The 16,574-nt window shown below is 55.1% G+C and overlaps 44 non-coding genes across 44 annotated transcripts; all 44 read left to right on the top strand.

Annotated features, from left to right (window-relative positions):
- Positions 1–35: 35 nt before the first annotated feature.
- LOC134641960 (U5 spliceosomal RNA) lies at positions 36–149 on the top strand. Its single transcript, XR_010095699.1, has one exon. It is a non-coding gene; the product is annotated as a U5 spliceosomal RNA (small nuclear RNA).
- Positions 150–449: 300 nt separating this feature from the next.
- On the top strand, positions 450–563 carry LOC134641959 (U5 spliceosomal RNA). Its single transcript, XR_010095698.1, has one exon. It is a non-coding gene; the product is annotated as a U5 spliceosomal RNA (small nuclear RNA).
- A 300-nt stretch (positions 564–863) lies between these two features.
- On the top strand, positions 864–979 carry LOC134642462 (U5 spliceosomal RNA). Its single transcript, XR_010096169.1, has one exon. It is a non-coding gene; the product is annotated as a U5 spliceosomal RNA (small nuclear RNA).
- A 192-nt stretch (positions 980–1,171) lies between these two features.
- On the top strand, positions 1,172–1,362 carry LOC134642351 (U2 spliceosomal RNA). The gene has a single exon (XR_010096075.1). It is a non-coding gene; the product is annotated as a U2 spliceosomal RNA (small nuclear RNA).
- Positions 1,363–1,588: 226 nt separating this feature from the next.
- LOC134642455 (U5 spliceosomal RNA) lies at positions 1,589–1,702 on the top strand. The gene has a single exon (XR_010096162.1). It is a non-coding gene; the product is annotated as a U5 spliceosomal RNA (small nuclear RNA).
- Positions 1,703–1,896: 194 nt separating this feature from the next.
- Positions 1,897–2,087, top strand: LOC134642348 (U2 spliceosomal RNA). Its single transcript, XR_010096072.1, has one exon. It is a non-coding gene; the product is annotated as a U2 spliceosomal RNA (small nuclear RNA).
- A 240-nt stretch (positions 2,088–2,327) lies between these two features.
- Positions 2,328–2,441, top strand: LOC134641958 (U5 spliceosomal RNA). The gene has a single exon (XR_010095697.1). It is a non-coding gene; the product is annotated as a U5 spliceosomal RNA (small nuclear RNA).
- Positions 2,442–2,741: 300 nt separating this feature from the next.
- LOC134641957 (U5 spliceosomal RNA) lies at positions 2,742–2,855 on the top strand. The gene has a single exon (XR_010095696.1). It is a non-coding gene; the product is annotated as a U5 spliceosomal RNA (small nuclear RNA).
- Positions 2,856–3,049: 194 nt separating this feature from the next.
- Positions 3,050–3,231, top strand: LOC134642408 (U2 spliceosomal RNA). The gene has a single exon (XR_010096131.1). It is a non-coding gene; the product is annotated as a U2 spliceosomal RNA (small nuclear RNA).
- Positions 3,232–3,457: 226 nt separating this feature from the next.
- On the top strand, positions 3,458–3,571 carry LOC134642020 (U5 spliceosomal RNA). The gene has a single exon (XR_010095757.1). It is a non-coding gene; the product is annotated as a U5 spliceosomal RNA (small nuclear RNA).
- A 194-nt stretch (positions 3,572–3,765) lies between these two features.
- LOC134642284 (U2 spliceosomal RNA) lies at positions 3,766–3,956 on the top strand. The gene has a single exon (XR_010096010.1). It is a non-coding gene; the product is annotated as a U2 spliceosomal RNA (small nuclear RNA).
- A 240-nt stretch (positions 3,957–4,196) lies between these two features.
- Positions 4,197–4,310, top strand: LOC134642601 (U5 spliceosomal RNA). Its single transcript, XR_010096302.1, has one exon. It is a non-coding gene; the product is annotated as a U5 spliceosomal RNA (small nuclear RNA).
- Positions 4,311–4,504: 194 nt separating this feature from the next.
- LOC134642283 (U2 spliceosomal RNA) lies at positions 4,505–4,695 on the top strand. Its single transcript, XR_010096009.1, has one exon. It is a non-coding gene; the product is annotated as a U2 spliceosomal RNA (small nuclear RNA).
- A 226-nt stretch (positions 4,696–4,921) lies between these two features.
- On the top strand, positions 4,922–5,035 carry LOC134642007 (U5 spliceosomal RNA). The gene has a single exon (XR_010095745.1). It is a non-coding gene; the product is annotated as a U5 spliceosomal RNA (small nuclear RNA).
- Positions 5,036–5,349: 314 nt separating this feature from the next.
- On the top strand, positions 5,350–5,463 carry LOC134641955 (U5 spliceosomal RNA). Its single transcript, XR_010095695.1, has one exon. It is a non-coding gene; the product is annotated as a U5 spliceosomal RNA (small nuclear RNA).
- Positions 5,464–5,763: 300 nt separating this feature from the next.
- Positions 5,764–5,877, top strand: LOC134641954 (U5 spliceosomal RNA). Its single transcript, XR_010095694.1, has one exon. It is a non-coding gene; the product is annotated as a U5 spliceosomal RNA (small nuclear RNA).
- Positions 5,878–6,177: 300 nt separating this feature from the next.
- LOC134642461 (U5 spliceosomal RNA) lies at positions 6,178–6,293 on the top strand. The gene has a single exon (XR_010096168.1). It is a non-coding gene; the product is annotated as a U5 spliceosomal RNA (small nuclear RNA).
- Positions 6,294–6,485: 192 nt separating this feature from the next.
- Positions 6,486–6,676, top strand: LOC134642350 (U2 spliceosomal RNA). The gene has a single exon (XR_010096074.1). It is a non-coding gene; the product is annotated as a U2 spliceosomal RNA (small nuclear RNA).
- Positions 6,677–6,902: 226 nt separating this feature from the next.
- Positions 6,903–7,016, top strand: LOC134642454 (U5 spliceosomal RNA). The gene has a single exon (XR_010096161.1). It is a non-coding gene; the product is annotated as a U5 spliceosomal RNA (small nuclear RNA).
- Positions 7,017–7,210: 194 nt separating this feature from the next.
- Positions 7,211–7,401, top strand: LOC134642347 (U2 spliceosomal RNA). The gene has a single exon (XR_010096071.1). It is a non-coding gene; the product is annotated as a U2 spliceosomal RNA (small nuclear RNA).
- Positions 7,402–7,641: 240 nt separating this feature from the next.
- LOC134641953 (U5 spliceosomal RNA) lies at positions 7,642–7,755 on the top strand. Its single transcript, XR_010095693.1, has one exon. It is a non-coding gene; the product is annotated as a U5 spliceosomal RNA (small nuclear RNA).
- Positions 7,756–8,055: 300 nt separating this feature from the next.
- On the top strand, positions 8,056–8,169 carry LOC134641952 (U5 spliceosomal RNA). Its single transcript, XR_010095692.1, has one exon. It is a non-coding gene; the product is annotated as a U5 spliceosomal RNA (small nuclear RNA).
- A 194-nt stretch (positions 8,170–8,363) lies between these two features.
- On the top strand, positions 8,364–8,545 carry LOC134642407 (U2 spliceosomal RNA). The gene has a single exon (XR_010096130.1). It is a non-coding gene; the product is annotated as a U2 spliceosomal RNA (small nuclear RNA).
- A 240-nt stretch (positions 8,546–8,785) lies between these two features.
- LOC134642104 (U5 spliceosomal RNA) lies at positions 8,786–8,899 on the top strand. The gene has a single exon (XR_010095838.1). It is a non-coding gene; the product is annotated as a U5 spliceosomal RNA (small nuclear RNA).
- A 300-nt stretch (positions 8,900–9,199) lies between these two features.
- On the top strand, positions 9,200–9,313 carry LOC134641951 (U5 spliceosomal RNA). The gene has a single exon (XR_010095691.1). It is a non-coding gene; the product is annotated as a U5 spliceosomal RNA (small nuclear RNA).
- A 194-nt stretch (positions 9,314–9,507) lies between these two features.
- Positions 9,508–9,698, top strand: LOC134642346 (U2 spliceosomal RNA). Its single transcript, XR_010096070.1, has one exon. It is a non-coding gene; the product is annotated as a U2 spliceosomal RNA (small nuclear RNA).
- Positions 9,699–9,938: 240 nt separating this feature from the next.
- LOC134641950 (U5 spliceosomal RNA) lies at positions 9,939–10,052 on the top strand. The gene has a single exon (XR_010095690.1). It is a non-coding gene; the product is annotated as a U5 spliceosomal RNA (small nuclear RNA).
- Positions 10,053–10,352: 300 nt separating this feature from the next.
- Positions 10,353–10,466, top strand: LOC134642018 (U5 spliceosomal RNA). The gene has a single exon (XR_010095755.1). It is a non-coding gene; the product is annotated as a U5 spliceosomal RNA (small nuclear RNA).
- Positions 10,467–10,660: 194 nt separating this feature from the next.
- On the top strand, positions 10,661–10,851 carry LOC134642282 (U2 spliceosomal RNA). The gene has a single exon (XR_010096008.1). It is a non-coding gene; the product is annotated as a U2 spliceosomal RNA (small nuclear RNA).
- Positions 10,852–11,091: 240 nt separating this feature from the next.
- LOC134642600 (U5 spliceosomal RNA) lies at positions 11,092–11,205 on the top strand. The gene has a single exon (XR_010096301.1). It is a non-coding gene; the product is annotated as a U5 spliceosomal RNA (small nuclear RNA).
- Positions 11,206–11,399: 194 nt separating this feature from the next.
- LOC134642281 (U2 spliceosomal RNA) lies at positions 11,400–11,590 on the top strand. Its single transcript, XR_010096007.1, has one exon. It is a non-coding gene; the product is annotated as a U2 spliceosomal RNA (small nuclear RNA).
- A 226-nt stretch (positions 11,591–11,816) lies between these two features.
- Positions 11,817–11,930, top strand: LOC134641861 (U5 spliceosomal RNA). The gene has a single exon (XR_010095602.1). It is a non-coding gene; the product is annotated as a U5 spliceosomal RNA (small nuclear RNA).
- Positions 11,931–12,124: 194 nt separating this feature from the next.
- Positions 12,125–12,315, top strand: LOC134642395 (U2 spliceosomal RNA). The gene has a single exon (XR_010096118.1). It is a non-coding gene; the product is annotated as a U2 spliceosomal RNA (small nuclear RNA).
- Positions 12,316–12,555: 240 nt separating this feature from the next.
- On the top strand, positions 12,556–12,669 carry LOC134641948 (U5 spliceosomal RNA). The gene has a single exon (XR_010095688.1). It is a non-coding gene; the product is annotated as a U5 spliceosomal RNA (small nuclear RNA).
- Positions 12,670–12,863: 194 nt separating this feature from the next.
- Positions 12,864–13,054, top strand: LOC134642345 (U2 spliceosomal RNA). Its single transcript, XR_010096069.1, has one exon. It is a non-coding gene; the product is annotated as a U2 spliceosomal RNA (small nuclear RNA).
- A 240-nt stretch (positions 13,055–13,294) lies between these two features.
- On the top strand, positions 13,295–13,408 carry LOC134641947 (U5 spliceosomal RNA). The gene has a single exon (XR_010095687.1). It is a non-coding gene; the product is annotated as a U5 spliceosomal RNA (small nuclear RNA).
- Positions 13,409–13,708: 300 nt separating this feature from the next.
- On the top strand, positions 13,709–13,822 carry LOC134642095 (U5 spliceosomal RNA). The gene has a single exon (XR_010095830.1). It is a non-coding gene; the product is annotated as a U5 spliceosomal RNA (small nuclear RNA).
- A 194-nt stretch (positions 13,823–14,016) lies between these two features.
- Positions 14,017–14,207, top strand: LOC134642363 (U2 spliceosomal RNA). The gene has a single exon (XR_010096087.1). It is a non-coding gene; the product is annotated as a U2 spliceosomal RNA (small nuclear RNA).
- A 240-nt stretch (positions 14,208–14,447) lies between these two features.
- LOC134642054 (U5 spliceosomal RNA) lies at positions 14,448–14,561 on the top strand. Its single transcript, XR_010095791.1, has one exon. It is a non-coding gene; the product is annotated as a U5 spliceosomal RNA (small nuclear RNA).
- Positions 14,562–14,755: 194 nt separating this feature from the next.
- Positions 14,756–14,946, top strand: LOC134642280 (U2 spliceosomal RNA). Its single transcript, XR_010096006.1, has one exon. It is a non-coding gene; the product is annotated as a U2 spliceosomal RNA (small nuclear RNA).
- A 226-nt stretch (positions 14,947–15,172) lies between these two features.
- On the top strand, positions 15,173–15,286 carry LOC134642094 (U5 spliceosomal RNA). Its single transcript, XR_010095829.1, has one exon. It is a non-coding gene; the product is annotated as a U5 spliceosomal RNA (small nuclear RNA).
- A 194-nt stretch (positions 15,287–15,480) lies between these two features.
- LOC134642279 (U2 spliceosomal RNA) lies at positions 15,481–15,671 on the top strand. Its single transcript, XR_010096005.1, has one exon. It is a non-coding gene; the product is annotated as a U2 spliceosomal RNA (small nuclear RNA).
- Positions 15,672–15,911: 240 nt separating this feature from the next.
- Positions 15,912–16,025, top strand: LOC134642093 (U5 spliceosomal RNA). Its single transcript, XR_010095828.1, has one exon. It is a non-coding gene; the product is annotated as a U5 spliceosomal RNA (small nuclear RNA).
- A 194-nt stretch (positions 16,026–16,219) lies between these two features.
- LOC134642278 (U2 spliceosomal RNA) lies at positions 16,220–16,410 on the top strand. Its single transcript, XR_010096004.1, has one exon. It is a non-coding gene; the product is annotated as a U2 spliceosomal RNA (small nuclear RNA).
- The last annotated feature ends 164 nt before the right edge of the window (positions 16,411–16,574 follow it).

The following is a 16,574-nucleotide window of genomic DNA, read 5'->3' as shown; positions in this document are numbered from 1 at the left end:
AGTCACTGCGGCTTCCTGCGAGGCCAAAGAAACACACACTCTGGCTTCTCTTCATAACGTACAAGTCTTTCGCCTTTTACTAAAGACTTCCGTGGAGAGTGAGGCTAAGGAGTTGCACCTATTTTTTGGCAGGGTCTGCCGTCTGGCTGGGCCCTCTCCTCGTTGTTCAAAAGAAATAATAGAAGAAAAGTATTGCAGCGCCTCCGGGAACGGTGCCCCCTTTGCTGACTTTGTGCAAAAGCAAGAAAGCCAAACAAGTTAAGGTCTGCCAAGCCAAGAGCCAGAAAGCAGCCTGAAGCCGCGAACGTCCTCTCCTGTCAAAGTGGAGCTCTGGAGCAGAGCAGGCGGGGCCTGAGATCTGCCGCTTCAGCCAAGCAAACAGGGCCTACCGTGACGCCGGAAGCCGGGACGAGGAGTCACTGCGGCTTCCTGCGAGGCCAAAGAAACACACACTCTGGCTTCTCTTCATAACGTACAAGTCTTTCGCCTTTTACTAAAGACTTCCGTGGAGAGTGAGGCTAAGGAGTTGCACCTATTTTTTGGCAGGGTCTGCCGTCTGGCTGGGCCCTCTCCTCGTTGTTCAAAAGAAATAATAGAAGAAAAGTATTGCAGCGCCTCCGGGAACGGTGCCCCCTTTGCTGACTTTGTGCAAAAGCAAGAAAGCCAAACAAGTTAAGGTCTGCCAAGCCAAGAGCCAGAAAGCAGCCTGAAGCCGCGAACGTCCTCTCCTGTCAAAGTGGAGCTCTGGAGCAGAGCAGGCGGGGCCTGAGATCTGCCGCTTCAGCCAAGCAAACAGGGCCTACCGTGACGCCGGAAGCCGGGACGAGGAGTCACTGCGGCTTCCTGCGAGGCCAAAGAAACACACACTCTGGCTTCTCTTCATAACGTACAAGTCTTTCGCCTTTTACTAAAGACTTCCGTGGAGAGTGAGGCTAAGGAGTTGCACCTATTTTTTGGCAGGATCTGCCTTCTGGCTGGGCCCTCTCCTCGTTGTTCAAAAGAAATAATAGAAGAAAGCGCGCAATTCCAGGGAGCTCCGCAGGCCTCTGAGGTACTGTGGGTGGGCGGAGATTTGAAGCGGCTCCCTCCCTGTGAGCCAAGTGAAAGAGCGCACCGTCACAAGCGAGAAGTGTCCCGAGAAGGCGGCTCAGCCAGGAACCCGCAGGAGGCCATCGCTTCTCGGCCTTTTGGCTAAGATCAAGTGTAGTATCTGTTCTTATCAGTTTAATACCTGATACGCCCCCGATTCGGGGGCAACGTATTAAACGCATTTTTAGAACAGGGAGCCGAATAAGGGGCTCGCTCCGTTCGCGCCACGCATCGACCCGGTATTGCAGCGCCTCCGGGAACGGTGCCCCCTTTGCTGACTTTGTGCAAAAGCAAGAAAGCCAAACAAGTTAAGGTCCGCCAAGCCAAGAGCCAGAAAGCAGCCTGAAGCCGCGAACGTCCTCTCCTGTCAAAGTGGAGCTCTGGAGCAGAGCAGGCGGGGCCTGAGATCTGCCGCTTCAGCCAAGCAAACAGGGCCTACCGTGACGCCGGAAGCCGGGACGAGGAGTCACTGCGGCTTCCTGCGAGGCCAAAGAAACACACACTCTGGTTTCTCTTCAAAACGTACAAGTCTTTCGCCTTTTACTAAAGACTTCCGTGGAGAGTGAGGCTAACGAGTTGCACATATTTTTTGGCAGGGTCTGCCGTCTGGCTGGGCCCTCTCCTCGTTGTTCAAAAGAAATAATAGAAGAAAGCGCGCAATTCCAGGGAGCTCCGCAGGCCTCTAAGGTACTGTGGGTGGGCGGAGATTTGAAGCGGCTCCCTCCCTGTGAGCCAAGTGAAAGAGCGCACCGTCACAAGCGAGAAGTGTCCCGAGAAGGCGGCTCAGCCAGGAACCCACAGGAGGCCATCGCTTCTCGGCCTTTTGGCTAAGATCAAGTGTAGTATCTGTTCTTATCAGTTTAATATCTGATACGCCCCCGATTCGGAGGCAACGTATTAAACGCATTTTTAGAACAAGGAGCCGAATAAGGGGCTCGCTCCGTTCGCTCCACGCATCGACCCGGTATTGCAGCGCCTCCGGGAACGGTGCCCCCTTTGCTGACTTTGTGCAAAAGCAAGCAAGCCAAACAAGTTAAGGTCTGCCAAGCCAAGAGCCAGAAAGCAGCCTGAAGCCGCGAACGTCCTCTCCAGTCACCCCTCTCCTGTCAAAGTGGAGCTCTGGAGCAGAGCAGGCGGGGCCTGAGATCTGCAGCTTCAGCCAAGCAAACAGGGCCTACCGTGATGCCGGAAGCCGGGACGAGGAGACACTGCGGCTTCCTGCGAGGCCAAAGAAACACACACTCTGGCTTCTCTTCATAACGTACAAGTCTTTCGCCTTTTACTAAAGACTTCCGTGGAGAGTGAGGCTAAGGAGTTGCACCTATTTTTTGGCAGGGTCTGCCGTCTGGCTGGGCCCTCTCCTCGTTGTTCAAAAGAAATAATAGAAGAAAAGTATTGCAGCGCCTGCGGGAACGGTGCCCCCTTTGCTGACTTTGTGCAAAAGCAAGAAAGCCAAACAAGTTAAGGTCTGCCAAGCCAAGAGCCAGAAAGCAGCCTGAAGCCGCGAACGTCCTCTCCTGTCAAAGTGGAGCTCTGGAGCAGAGCAGGCGGGGCCTGAGATCTGCCGCTTCAGCCAAGCAAACAGGGCCTACCGTGACGCCGGAAGCCGGGACGAGGAGTCACTGCGGCTTCCTGCGAGGCCAAAGAAACACACACTCTGGCTTCTCTTCATAACGTACAAGTCTTTCGCCTTTTACTAAAGACTTCCGTGGAGAGTGAGGCTAAGGAGTTGCACCTATTTTTTGGCAGGGTCTGCCGTCTGGCTGGGCCCTCTCCTCGTTGTTCAAAAGAAATAATAGAAGAAAGCGCGCAATTCCAGGGAGCTCCGCAGGCCACTGAGGTACTGTGGGTGGGCGGAGATTTGAAGCGGCTCCCTCCCTGTGAGCCAAGTGAAAGAGCGCACCGTCACAAGCGAGAAGTGTCCCGAGAAGGCGGCTCAGCCAGGAACCCGCAGGAGGCCATCGCTTCTCGGCCTTTTGGCTAAGATCAAGTGTAGTATCTGTTCTTATCAGTTTAATATCTGATACGCCCCCGATTCGGGGGCAACGTATTAAACGCATTTTTAGAACAAGGAGCCGAATAAGGGGCTCGCTCCACGCATCGACCCGGTATTGCAGCGCCTCCGGGAACGGTGCCCCCTTTGCTGACTTTGTGCAAAAGCAAGAAAGCCAAACAAGTTAAGGTCTGCCAAGCCAAGAGCCAGAAAGCAGCCTGAAGCCGCGAACGTCCTCTCCTGTCAAAGTGGAGCTCTGGAGCAGAGCAGGCGGGGCCTGAGATCTGCCGCTTCAGCCAAGCAAACAGGGCCTACCGTGACGCCGGAAGCCGGGACGAGGAGTCACTGCGGCTTCCTGCGAGGCCAAAGAAACGCACACTCTGGCTTCTCTTTATAACGTACAAGTCTTTCGCCTTTTACTAAAGACTTCCGTGGAGAGTGAGGCTAAGGAGTTGCACCTATTTTTTGGCAGGGTCTGCCGTCTGGCTGGGCCCTCTCCTCGTTGTTCAAAAGAAATAATAGAAGAAAGCGCGCAATTCCAGGGAGCTCCGCAGGCCTCTGAGGTACTGTGGGTGGGCGGAGATTTGAAGCGGCTCCCTCCCTGTGAGCCAAGTGAAAGAGCGCACCGTCACAAGCGAGAAGTGTCCCGAGAAGGCGGCTCAGCCAGGAACCCGCAGGAGGCCATCGCTTCTCGGCCTTTTGGCTAAGATCAAGTGTAGTATCTGTTCTTATCAGTTTAATATCTGATACGCCCCCGATTCGGGGGCAACGTATTAAACGCATTTTTAGAACAGGGAGCCGAATAAGGGGCTCGCTCCGTTCGCTCCACGCATCGACCCGGTATTGCAGCGCCTCCGGGAACGGTGCCCCCTTTGCTGACTTTGTGCAAAAGCAAGAAAGCCAAACAAGTTAAGGTCCGCCAAGCCAAGAGCCAGAAAGCAGCCTGAAGCCGCGAACTTCCTCTCCAGTCACCCCTCTCCTGTCAAAGTGGAGCTCTGGAGCAGAGCAGGCGGGGCCTGAGATCTGCCGCTTCAGCCAAGCAAACAGGGCCTACCGTGACGCCGGAAGCCGGGACGAGGAGTCACTGCGGCTTCCTGCGAGGCCAAAGAAACACACACTCTGGCTTCTCTTCATAACGTACAAGTCTTTCGCCTTTTACTAAAGACTTCCGTGGAGAGTGAGGCTAAGGAGTTGCACCTATTTTTTGGCAGGGTCTGCCTTCTGGCTGGGCCCTCTCCTCGTTGTTCAAAAGAAATAATAGAAGAAAGCGCGCAATTCCAGGGAGCTCCGCAGGCCTCTGAGGTACTGTGGGTGGGCGGAGATTTGAAGCGGCTCCCTCCCTGTGAGCCAAGTGAAAGAGCGCACCGTCACAAGCGAGAAGTGTCCCGAGAAGGCGGCTCAGCCAGGAACCCGCAGGAGGCCATCGCTTCTCGGCCTTTTGGCTAAGATCAAGTGTAGTATCTGTTCTTATCAGTTTAATATCTGATACGCCCCCGATTCGGGGGCAACGTATTAAACGCATTTTTAGAACAGGGAGCCGAATAAGGGGCTCGCTCCGTTCGCTCCACGCATCGACCCGGTATTGCAGCGCCTCCGGGAACGGTGCCCCCTTTGCTGACTTTGTGCAAAAGCAAGAAAGCCAAACAAGTTAAGGTCCGCCAAGCCAAGAGCCAGAAAGCAGCCTGAAGCCGCGAACGTCCTCTCCTGTCAAAGTGGAGCTCTGGAGCAGAGCAGGCGGGGCCTGAGATCTGCCGCTTCAGCCAAGCAAACAGGGCCTACCGTGACGCCGGAAGCCGGGACGAGGAGTCACTGCGGCTTCCTGCGAGGCCAAAGAAACACACACTCTGGCTTCTCTTCAAAACGTACAAGTCTTTCGCCTTTTACTAAAGACTTCCGTGGAGAGTGAGGCTAACGAGTTGCACCTATTTTTTGGCAGGGTCTGCCGTCTGGCTGGGCCCTCTCCTCGTTGTTCAAAAGAAATAATAGAAGAAAAGTATTGCAGCGCCTCCGGGAACGGTGCCCCCTTTGCTGACTTTGTGCAAAAGCAAGAAAGCCAAACAAGTTAAGGTCTGCCAAGCCAAGAGCCAGAAAGCAGCCTGAAGCCGCGAACGTCCTCTCCAGTCACCCCTCTCCTGTCAAAGTGGAGCTCTGGAGCAGAGCAGGCGGGGCCTGAGATCTGCCGCTTCAGCCAAGCAAACAGGGCCTACCGTGACGCCGGAAGCCGGGACGAGGAGTCACTGCGGCTTCCTGCGAGGCCAAAGAAACACACACTCTGGCTTCTCTTCATAACGTACAAGTCTTTCGCCTTTTACTAAAGACTTCCGTGGAGAGTGAGGCTAAGGAGTTGCACCTATTTTTTGGCAGGGTCTGCCGTCTGGCTGGGCCCTCTCCTCGTTGTTCAAAAGAAATAATAGAAGAAAAGTATTGCAGCGCCTCCGGGAACGGTGCCCCCTTTGCTGACTTTGTGCAAAAGCAAGAAAGCCAAACAAGTTAAGGTCTGCCAAGCCAAGAGCCAGAAAGCAGCCTGAAGCCGCGAACGTCCTCTCCTGTCAAAGTGGAGCTCTGGAGCAGAGCAGGCGGGGCCTGAGATCTGCCGCTTCAGCCAAGCAAACAGGGCCTACCGTGACGCCGGAAGCCGGGACGAGGAGTCACTGCGGCTTCCTGCGAGGCCAAAGAAACACACACTCTGGCTTCTCTTCATAACGTACAAGTCTTTCGCCTTTTACTAAAGACTTCCGTGGAGAGTGAGGCTAAGGAGTTGCACCTATTTTTTGGCAGGGTCTGCCGTCTGGCTGGGCCCTCTCCTCGTTGTTCAAAAGAAATAATAGAAGAAAAGTATTGCAGCGCCTCCGGGAACGGTGCCCCCTTTGCTGACTTTGTGCAAAAGCAAGAAAGCCAAACAAGTTAAGGTCTGCCAAGCCAAGAGCCAGAAAGCAGCCTGAAGCCGCGAACGTCCTCTCCTGTCAAAGTGGAGCTCTGGAGCAGAGCAGGCGGGGCCTGAGATCTGCCGCTTCAGCCAAGCAAACAGGGCCTACCGTGACGCCGGAAGCCGGGACGAGGAGTCACTGCGGCTTCCTGCGAGGCCAAAGAAACACACACTCTGGCTTCTCTTCATAACGTACAAGTCTTTCGCCTTTTACTAAAGACTTCCGTGGAGAGTGAGGCTAAGGAGTTGCACCTATTTTTTGGCAGGATCTGCCTTCTGGCTGGGCCCTCTCCTCGTTGTTCAAAAGAAATAATAGAAGAAAGCGCGCAATTCCAGGGAGCTCCGCAGGCCTCTGAGGTACTGTGGGTGGGCGGAGATTTGAAGCGGCTCCCTCCCTGTGAGCCAAGTGAAAGAGCGCACCGTCACAAGCGAGAAGTGTCCCGAGAAGGCGGCTCAGCCAGGAACCCGCAGGAGGCCATCGCTTCTCGGCCTTTTGGCTAAGATCAAGTGTAGTATCTGTTCTTATCAGTTTAATACCTGATACGCCCCCGATTCGGGGGCAACGTATTAAACGCATTTTTAGAACAGGGAGCCGAATAAGGGGCTCGCTCCGTTCGCGCCACGCATCGACCCGGTATTGCAGCGCCTCCGGGAACGGTGCCCCCTTTGCTGACTTTGTGCAAAAGCAAGAAAGCCAAACAAGTTAAGGTCCGCCAAGCCAAGAGCCAGAAAGCAGCCTGAAGCCGCGAACGTCCTCTCCTGTCAAAGTGGAGCTCTGGAGCAGAGCAGGCGGGGCCTGAGATCTGCCGCTTCAGCCAAGCAAACAGGGCCTACCGTGACGCCGGAAGCCGGGACGAGGAGTCACTGCGGCTTCCTGCGAGGCCAAAGAAACACACACTCTGGTTTCTCTTCAAAACGTACAAGTCTTTCGCCTTTTACTAAAGACTTCCGTGGAGAGTGAGGCTAACGAGTTGCACATATTTTTTGGCAGGGTCTGCCGTCTGGCTGGGCCCTCTCCTCGTTGTTCAAAAGAAATAATAGAAGAAAGCGCGCAATTCCAGGGAGCTCCGCAGGCCTCTAAGGTACTGTGGGTGGGCGGAGATTTGAAGCGGCTCCCTCCCTGTGAGCCAAGTGAAAGAGCGCACCGTCACAAGCGAGAAGTGTCCCGAGAAGGCGGCTCAGCCAGGAACCCACAGGAGGCCATCGCTTCTCGGCCTTTTGGCTAAGATCAAGTGTAGTATCTGTTCTTATCAGTTTAATATCTGATACGCCCCCGATTCGGAGGCAACGTATTAAACGCATTTTTAGAACAAGGAGCCGAATAAGGGGCTCGCTCCGTTCGCTCCACGCATCGACCCGGTATTGCAGCGCCTCCGGGAACGGTGCCCCCTTTGCTGACTTTGTGCAAAAGCAAGCAAGCCAAACAAGTTAAGGTCTGCCAAGCCAAGAGCCAGAAAGCAGCCTGAAGCCGCGAACGTCCTCTCCAGTCACCCCTCTCCTGTCAAAGTGGAGCTCTGGAGCAGAGCAGGCGGGGCCTGAGATCTGCAGCTTCAGCCAAGCAAACAGGGCCTACCGTGATGCCGGAAGCCGGGACGAGGAGACACTGCGGCTTCCTGCGAGGCCAAAGAAACACACACTCTGGCTTCTCTTCATAACGTACAAGTCTTTCGCCTTTTACTAAAGACTTCCGTGGAGAGTGAGGCTAAGGAGTTGCACCTATTTTTTGGCAGGGTCTGCCGTCTGGCTGGGCCCTCTCCTCGTTGTTCAAAAGAAATAATAGAAGAAAAGTATTGCAGCGCCTGCGGGAACGGTGCCCCCTTTGCTGACTTTGTGCAAAAGCAAGAAAGCCAAACAAGTTAAGGTCTGCCAAGCCAAGAGCCAGAAAGCAGCCTGAAGCCGCGAACGTCCTCTCCTGTCAAAGTGGAGCTCTGGAGCAGAGCAGGCGGGGCCTGAGATCTGCCGCTTCAGCCAAGCAAACAGGGCCTACCGTGACGCCGGAAGCCGGGACGAGGAGTCACTGCGGCTTCCTGCGAGGCCAAAGAAACACACACTCTGGCTTCTCTTCATAACGTACAAGTCTTTCGCCTTTTACTAAAGACTTCCGTGGAGAGTGAGGCTAAGGAGTTGCACCTATTTTTTGGCAGGGTCTGCCGTCTGGCTGGGCCCTCTCCTCGTTGTTCAAAAGAAATAATAGAAGAAAGCGCGCAATTCCAGGGAGCTCCGCAGGCCACTGAGGTACTGTGGGTGGGCGGAGATTTGAAGCGGCTCCCTCCCTGTGAGCCAAGTGAAAGAGCGCACCGTCACAAGCGAGAAGTGTCCCGAGAAGGCGGCTCAGCCAGGAACCCGCAGGAGGCCATCGCTTCTCGGCCTTTTGGCTAAGATCAAGTGTAGTATCTGTTCTTATCAGTTTAATATCTGATACGCCCCCGATTCGGGGGCAACGTATTAAACGCATTTTTAGAACAAGGAGCCGAATAAGGGGCTCGCTCCACGCATCGACCCGGTATTGCAGCGCCTCCGGGAACGGTGCCCCCTTTGCTGACTTTGTGCAAAAGCAAGAAAGCCAAACAAGTTAAGGTCTGCCAAGCCAAGAGCCAGAAAGCAGCCTGAAGCCGCGAACATCCTCTCCAGTCACCCCTCTCCTGTCAAAGTGGAGCTCTGGAGCAGAGCAGGCGGGGCCTGAGATCTGCCGCTTCAGCCAAGCAAACAGGGCCTACCGTGATGCCGGAAGCCGGGACGAGGAGACACTGCGGCTTCCTGCGAGGCCAAAGAAACACACACTCTGGCTTCTCCTCATAACGTACAAGTCTTTCGCCTTTTACTAAAGACTTCCGTGGAGAGTGAGGCCAAGGAGTTGCACCTATTTTTTGGCAGGGTCTGCCGTCTGGCTGGGCCCTCTCCTCGTTGTTCAAAAGAAATAATAGAAGAAAAGTATTGCAGCGCCTCAGGGAACGGTGCCCCCTTTGCTGACTTTGTGCAAAAGCAAGAAAGCCAAACAAGTTAAGGTCTGCCAAGCCAAGAGCCAGAAAGCAGCCTGAAGCCGCGAACGTCCTCTCCTGTCAAAGTGGAGCTCTGGAGCAGAGCAGGCGGGGCCTGAGATCTGCCGCTTCAGCCAAGCAAACAGGGCCTACCGTGACGCCGGAAGCCGGGACGAGGAGTCACTGCGGCTTCCTGCGAGGCCAAAGAAACACACACTCTGGCTTCTCTTCATAACGTACAAGTCTTTCGCCTTTTACTAAAGACTTCCGTGGAGAGTGAGGCTAAGGAGTTGCACCTATTTTTTGGCAGGGTCTGCCGTCTGGCTGGGCCCTCTCCTCGTTGTTCAAAAGAAATAATAGAAGAAAGCGCGCAATTCCAGGGAGCTCCGCAGGCCACTGAGGTACTGTGGGTGGGCGGAGATTTGAAGCGGCTCCCTCCCTGTGAGCCAAGTGAAAGAGCGCACCGTCACAAGCGAGAAGTGTCCCGAGAAGGCGGCTCAGCCAGGAACCCGCAGGAGGCCATCGCTTCTCGGCCTTTTGGCTAAGATCAAGTGTAGTATCTGTTCTTATCAGTTTAATATCTGATACGCCCCCGATTCGGAGGCAACGTATTAAACGCATTTTTAGAACAAGGAGCCGAATAAGGGGCTCGCTCCGTTCGCTCCACGCATCGACCCGGTATTGCAGCGCCTCCGGGAACGGTGCCCCCTTTGCTGACTTTGTGCAAAAGCAAGCAAGCCAAACAAGTTAAGGTCTGCCAAGCCAAGAGCCAGAAAGCAGCCTGAAGCCGCGAACGTCCTCTCCAGTCACCCCTCTCCTGTCAAAGTGGAGCTCTGGAGCAGAGCAGGCGGGGCCTGAGATCTGCCGCTTCAGCCAAGCAAACAGGGCCTACCGTGATGCCGGAAGCCGGGACGAGGAGACACTGCGGCTTCCTGCGAGGCCAAAGAAACACACACTCTGGCTTCTCTTCATAACGTACAAGTCTTTCGCCTTTTACTAAAGACTTCCGTGGAGAGTGAGGCTAAGGAGTTGCACCTATTTTTTGGCAGGGTCTGCCGTCTGGCTGGGCCCTCTCCTCGTTGTTCAAAAGAAATAATAGAAGAAAAGTATTGCAGCGCCTCCGGGAACGGTGCCCCCTTTGCTGACTTTGTGCAAAAGCAAGAAAGCCAAACAAGTTAAGGTCTGCCAAGCCAAGAGCCAGAAAGCAGCCTGAAGCCGCGAACGTCCTCTCCTGTCAAAGTGGAGCTCTGGAGCAGAGCAGGCGGGGCCTGAGATCTGCCGCTTCAGCCAAGCAAACAGGGCCTACCGTGACGCCGGAAGCCGGGACGAGGAGTCACTGCGGCTTCCTGCGAGGCCAAAGAAACGCACACTCTGGCTTCTCTTTATAACGTACAAGTCTTTCGCCTTTTACTAAAGACTTCCGTGGAGAGTGAGGCTAAGGAGTTGCACCTATTTTTTGGCAGGGTCTGCCGTCTGGCTGGGCCCTCTCCTCGTTGTTCAAAAGAAATAATAGAAGAAAGCGCGCAATTCCAGGGAGCTCCGCAGGCCTCTGAGGTACTGTGGGTGGGCGGAGATTTGAAGCGGCTCCCTCCCTGTGAGCCAAGTGAAAGAGCGCACCGTCACAAGCGAGAAGTGTCCCGAGAAGGCGGCTCAGCCAGGAACCCGCAGGAGGCCATCGCTTCTCGGCCTTTTGGCTAAGATCAAGTGTAGTATCTGTTCTTATCAGTTTAATATCTGATACGCCCCCGATTCGGGGGCAACGTATTAAACGCATTTTTAGAACAGGGAGCCGAATAAGGGGCTCGCTCCGTTCGCTCCACGCATCGACCCGGTATTGCAGCGCCTCCGGGAACGGTGCCCCCTTTGCTGACTTTGTGCAAAAGCAAGAAAGCCAAACAAGTTAAGGTCCGCCAAGCCAAGAGCCAGAAAGCAGCCTGAAGCCGCGAACTTCCTCTCCAGTCACCCCTCTCCTGTCAAAGTGGAGCTCTGGAGCAGAGCAGGCGGGGCCTGAGATCTGCCGCTTCAGCCAAGCAAACAGGGCCTACCGTGACGCCGGAAGCCGGGACGAGGAGTCACTGCGGCTTCCTGCGAGGCCAAAGAAACACACACTCTGGCTTCTCTTCATAACGTACAAGTCTTTCGCCTTTTACTAAAGACTTCCGTGGAGAGTGAGGCTAAGGAGTTGCACCTATTTTTTGGCAGGGTCTGCCTTCTGGCTGGGCCCTCTCCTCGTTGTTCAAAAGAAATAATAGAAGAAAGCGCGCAATTCCAGGGAGCTCCGCAGGCCTCTGAGGTACTGTGGGTGGGCGGAGATTTGAAGCGGCTCCCTCCCTGTGAGCCAAGTGAAAGAGCGCACCGTCACAAGCGAGAAGTGTCCCGAGAAGGCGGCTCAGCCAGGAACCCGCAGGAGGCCATCGCTTCTCGGCCTTTTGGCTAAGATCAAGTGTAGTATCTGTTCTTATCAGTTTAATATCTGATACGCCCCCGATTCGGGGGCAACGTATTAAACGCATTTTTAGAACAGGGAGCCGAATAAGGGGCTCGCTCCGTTCGCTCCACGCATCGACCCGGTATTGCAGCGCCTCCGGGAACGGTGCCCCCTTTGCTGACTTTGTGCAAAAGCAAGAAAGCCAAACAAGTTAAGGTCCGCCAAGCCAAGAGCCAGAAAGCAGCCTGAAGCCGCGAACGTCCTCTCCTGTCAAAGTGGAGCTCTGGAGCAGAGCAGGCGGGGCCTGAGATCTGCCGCTTCAGCCAAGCAAACAGGGCCTACCGTGACGCCGGAAGCCGGGACGAGGAGTCACTGCGGCTTCCTGCGAGGCCAAAGAAACACACACTCTGGCTTCTCTTCAAAACGTACAAGTCTTTCGCCTTTTACTAAAGACTTCCGTGGAGAGTGAGGCTAACGAGTTGCACATATTTTTTGGCAGGGTCTGCCGTCTGGCTGGGCCCTCTCCTCGTTGTTCAAAAGAAATAATAGAAGAAAGCGCGCAATTCCAGGGAGCTCCGCAGGCCTCTAAGGTACTGTGGGTGGGCGGAGATTTGAAGCGGCTCCCTCCCTGTGAGCCAAGTGAAAGAGCGCACCGTCACAAGCGAGAAGTGTCCCGAGAAGGCGGCTCAGCCAGGAACCCACAGGAGGCCATCGCTTCTCGGCCTTTTGGCTAAGATCAAGTGTAGTATCTGTTCTTATCAGTTTAATATCTGATACGCCCCCGATTCGGGGGCAACGTATTAAACGCATTTTTAGAACAGGGAGCCGAGTAAGGGGCTCCCTCCGTTCGCTCCACGCATCGACCCGGTATTGCAGCGCCTCCGGGAACGGTGCCCCCTTTGCTGACTTTGTGCAAAAGCAAGAAAGATAAACAAGTTAAGGTCTGCCAAGCCAAGAGCCAGAAAGCAGCCTGAAGCCGCGAACGTCCTCTCCAGTCACCCCTCTCCTGTCAAAGTGGAGCTCTGGAGCAGAGCAGGCGGGGCCTGAGATCTGCCGCTTCAGCCAAGCAAACAGGGCCTACCGTGACGCCGGAAGCCGGGACGAGGAGTCACTGCGGCTTCCTGCGAGGCCAAAGAAACACACACTCTGGCTTCTCTTCATAACGTACAAGTCTTTCGCCTTTTACTAAAGACTTCCGTGGAGAGTGAGGCTAAGGAGTTGCACCTATTTTTTGGCAGGGTCTGCCGTCTGGCTGGGCCCTCTCCTCGTTGTTCAAAAGAAATAATAGAAGAAAGCGCGCAATTCCAGGGAGCTCCGCAGGCCTCTGAGGTACTGTGGGTGGGCGGAGATTTGAAGCGGCTCCCTCCCTGTGAGCCAAGTGAAAGAGCGCACCGTCACAAGCGAGAAGTGTCCCGAGAAGGCGGCTCAGCCAGGAACCCGCAGGAGGCCATCGCTTCTCGGCCTTTTGGCTAAGATCAAGTGTAGTATCTGTTCTTATCAGTTTAATATCTGATACGCCCCCGATTCGGAGGCAACGTATTAAACGCATTTTTAGAACAAGGAGCCGAATAAGGGGCTCGCTCCGTTCGCTCCACGCATCGACCCGGTATTGCAGCGCCTCCGGGAACGGTGCCCCCTTTGCTGACTTTGTGCAAAAGCAAGCAAGCCAAACAAGTTAAGGTCTGCCAAGCCAAGAGCCAGAAAGCAGCCTGAAGCCGCGAACGTCCTCTCCAGTCACCCCTCTCCTGTCAAAGTGGAGCTCTGGAGCAGAGCAGGCGGGGCCTGAGATCTGCCGCTTCAGCCAAGCAAACAGGGCCTACCGTGATGCCGGAAGCCGGGACGAGGAGACACTGCGGCTTCCTGCGAGGCCAAAGAAACACACACTCTGGCTTCTCTTCATAACGTACAAGTCTTTCGCCTTTTACTAAAGACTTCCGTGGAGAGTGAGGCTAAGGAGTTGCACCTATTTTTTGGCAGGGTCTGCCGTCTGGCTGGGCCCTCTCCTCGTTGTTCAAAAGAAATAATAGAAGAAAAGTATTGCAGCGCCTCCGGGAACGGTGCCCCCTTTGCTGACTTTGTGCAAAAGCAAGAAAGCCAAACAAGTTAAGGTCCGCCAAGCCAAGAGCCAGAAAGCAGCCTGAAGCCGCGAACGTCCTCTCCTGTCAAAGTGGAGCTCTGGAGCAGAGCAGGCGGGGCCTGAGATCTGCCGCTTCAGCCAAGCAAACAGGGCCTACCGTGACGCCGGAAGCCGGGACGAGGAGTCACTGCGGCTTCCTGCGAGGCCAAAGAAACACACACTCTGGCTTCTCTTCATAACGCACAAGTCTTTCGCCTTTTACTAAAGACTTCCGTGGAGAGTGAGGCTAAGGAGTTGCACCTATTTTTGGGCAGGGTCTGCCGTCAGGCTGGGCCCTCTCCTCGTTGTTCAAAAGAAATAATAGAAGAAAGCGCGCAATTCCAGGGAGCTCCGCAGGCCTCTGAGGTACTGTGGGTGGGCGGAGATTTGAAGCGGCTCCCTCCCTGTGAGCCAAGTGAAAGAGCGCACCGTCACAAGCGAGAAGTGTCCCGAGAAGGCGGCTCAGCCAGGAACCCGCAGGAGGCCATCGCTTCTCGGCCTTTTGGCTAAGATCAAGTGTAGTATCTGTTCTTATCAGTTTAATATCTGAGACGCCCCCGATTCGGGGGCAACGTATTAAACGCATTTTTAGAACAGGGAGCCGAATAAGGGGCTCGCTCCGTTCGCTCCACGCATCGACCCGGTATTGCAGCGCCTCCGGGAACGGTGCCCCCTTTGCTGACTTTGTGCAAAAGCAAGAAAGCCAAACAAGTTAAGGTCCGCCAAGCCAAGAGCCAGAAAGCAGCCTGAAGCCGCGAACTTCCTCTCCAGTCACCCCTCTCCTGTCAAAGTGGAGCTCTGGAGCAGAGCAGGCGGGGCCTGAGATCTGCCGCTTCAGCCAAGCAAACAGGGCCTACCGTGACGCCGGAAGCCGGGACGAGGAGTCACTGCGGCTTCCTGCGAGGCCAAAGAAACACACACTCTGGCTTCTCTTCATAACGTACAAGTCTTTCGCCTTTTACTAAAGACTTCCCTGGAGAGTGAGGCTAAGGAGTTGCACCTATTTTTTGGCAGGGTCTGCCGTCAGGCTGGGCCCTCTCCTCGTTGTTCAAAAGAAATAATAGAAGAAAGCGCGCAATTCCAGGGAGCTCCGCAGGCCTCTGAGGTACTGTGGGTGGGCGGAGATTTGAAGCGGCTCCCTCCCTGTGAGCCAAGTGAAAGAGCGCACCGTCACAAGCGAGAAGTGTCCCGAGAAGGCGGCTCAGCCAGGAACCCGCAGGAGGCCATCGCTTCTCGGCCTTTTGGCTAAGATCAAGTGTAGTATCTGTTCTTATCAGTTTAATATCTGATACGCCCCCGATTCGGGGGCAACGTATTAAACGCATTTTTAGAACAGGGAGCCGAATAAGGGGCTCGCTCCGTTCGCTCCACGCATCGACCCGGTATTGCAGCGCCTCCGGGAACGGTGCCCCCTTTGCTGACTTTGTGCAAAAGCAAGAAAGCCAAACAAGTTAAGGTCCGCCAAGCCAAGAGCCAGAAAGCAGCCTGAAGCCGCGAACGTCCTCTCCTGTCAAAGTGGAGCTCTGGAGCAGAGCAGGCGGGGCCTGAGATCTGCCGCTTCAGCCAAGCAAACAGGGCCTACCGTGACGCCGGAAGCCGGGACGAGGAGTCACTGCGGCTTCCTGCGAGGCCAAAGAAACACACACTCTGGCTTCTCTTCATAACGCACAAGTCTTTCGCCTTTTACTAAAGACTTCCGTGGAGAGTGAGGCTAAGGAGTTGCACCTATTTTTGGGCAGGGTCTGCCGTCAGGCTGGGCCCTCTCCTCGTTGTTCAAAAGAAATAATAGAAGAAAGCGCGCAATTCCAGGGAGCTCCGCAGGCCTCTGAGGTACTGTGGGTGGGCGGAGATTTGAAGCGGCTCCCTCCCTGTGAGCCAAGTGAAAGAGCGCACCGTCACAAGCGAGAAGTGTCCCGAGAAGGCGGCTCAGCCAGGAACCCGCAGGAGGCCATCGCTTCTCGGCCTTTTGGCTAAGATCAAGTGTAGTATCTGTTCTTATCAGTTTAATATCTGATACGCCCCCGATTCGGGGGCAACGTATTAAACGCATTTTTAGAACAGGGAGCCGAATAAGGGGCTCGCTCCGTTCGCTCCACGCATCGACCCGGTATTGCAGCGCCTCCGGGAACGGTGCCCCCTTTGCTGACTTTGTGCAAAAGCAAGAAAGCCAAACAAGTTAAGGTCCGCCAAGCCAAGAGCCAGAAAGCAGCCTGAAGCCGCGAACTTCCTCTCCAGTCACCCCTCTCCTGTCAAAGTGGAGCTCTGGAGCAGAGCAGGCGGGGCCTGAGATCTGCCGCTTCAGCCAAGCAAACAGGGCCTACCGTGACGCCGGAAGCCGGGACGAGGAGTCACTGCGGCTTCCTGCGAGGCCAAAGAAACACACACTCTGGCTTCTCTTCATAACGCACAAGTCTTTCGCCTTTTACTAAAGACTTCCGTGGAGAGTGAGGCTAAGGAGTTGCACCTATTTTTGGGCAGGGTCTGCCGTCAGGCTGGGCCCTCTCCTCGTTGTTCAAAAGAAATAATAGAAGAAAGCGCGCAATTCCAGGGAGCTCCGCAGGCCTCTGAGGTACTGTGGGTGGGCGGAGATTTGAAGCGGCTCCCTCCCTGTGAGCCAAGTGAAAGAGCGCACCGTCACAAGCGAGAAGTGTCCCGAGAAGGCGGCTCAGCCAGGAACCCGCAGGAGGCCATCGCTTCTCGGCCTTTTGGCTAAGATCAAGTGTAGTATCTGTTCTTATCAGTTTAATATCTGATACGCCCCCGATTCGGGGGCAACGTATTAAACGCATTTTTAGAACAGGGAGCCGAATAAGGGGCTCGCTCCGTTCGCTCCACGCATCGACCCGGTATTGCAGCGCCTCCGGGAACGGTGCCCCCTTTGCTGACTTTGTGCAAAAGCAAGAAAGCCAAACAAGTTAAGGTCCGCCAAGCCAAGAGCCAGAAAGCAGCCTGAAGCCGCGAACGTCCTCTCCTGTCAAAGTGGAGCTCTGGAGCAGAGCAGGCGGGGCCTGAGATCTGCCGCTTCAGCCAAGCAAACAGGGCCT

The sequence above is a fragment of the Pelmatolapia mariae genome, linkage group LG14 (assembly GCF_036321145.2).
Source record: "Pelmatolapia mariae isolate MD_Pm_ZW linkage group LG14, Pm_UMD_F_2, whole genome shotgun sequence".
Classification (NCBI taxonomy): Eukaryota; Metazoa; Chordata; class Actinopteri; order Cichliformes; family Cichlidae; genus Pelmatolapia; species Pelmatolapia mariae.
Note: the sequence above shows the minus strand (reverse complement) of the source record. Positions and strands in the feature narration are given on the sequence as shown.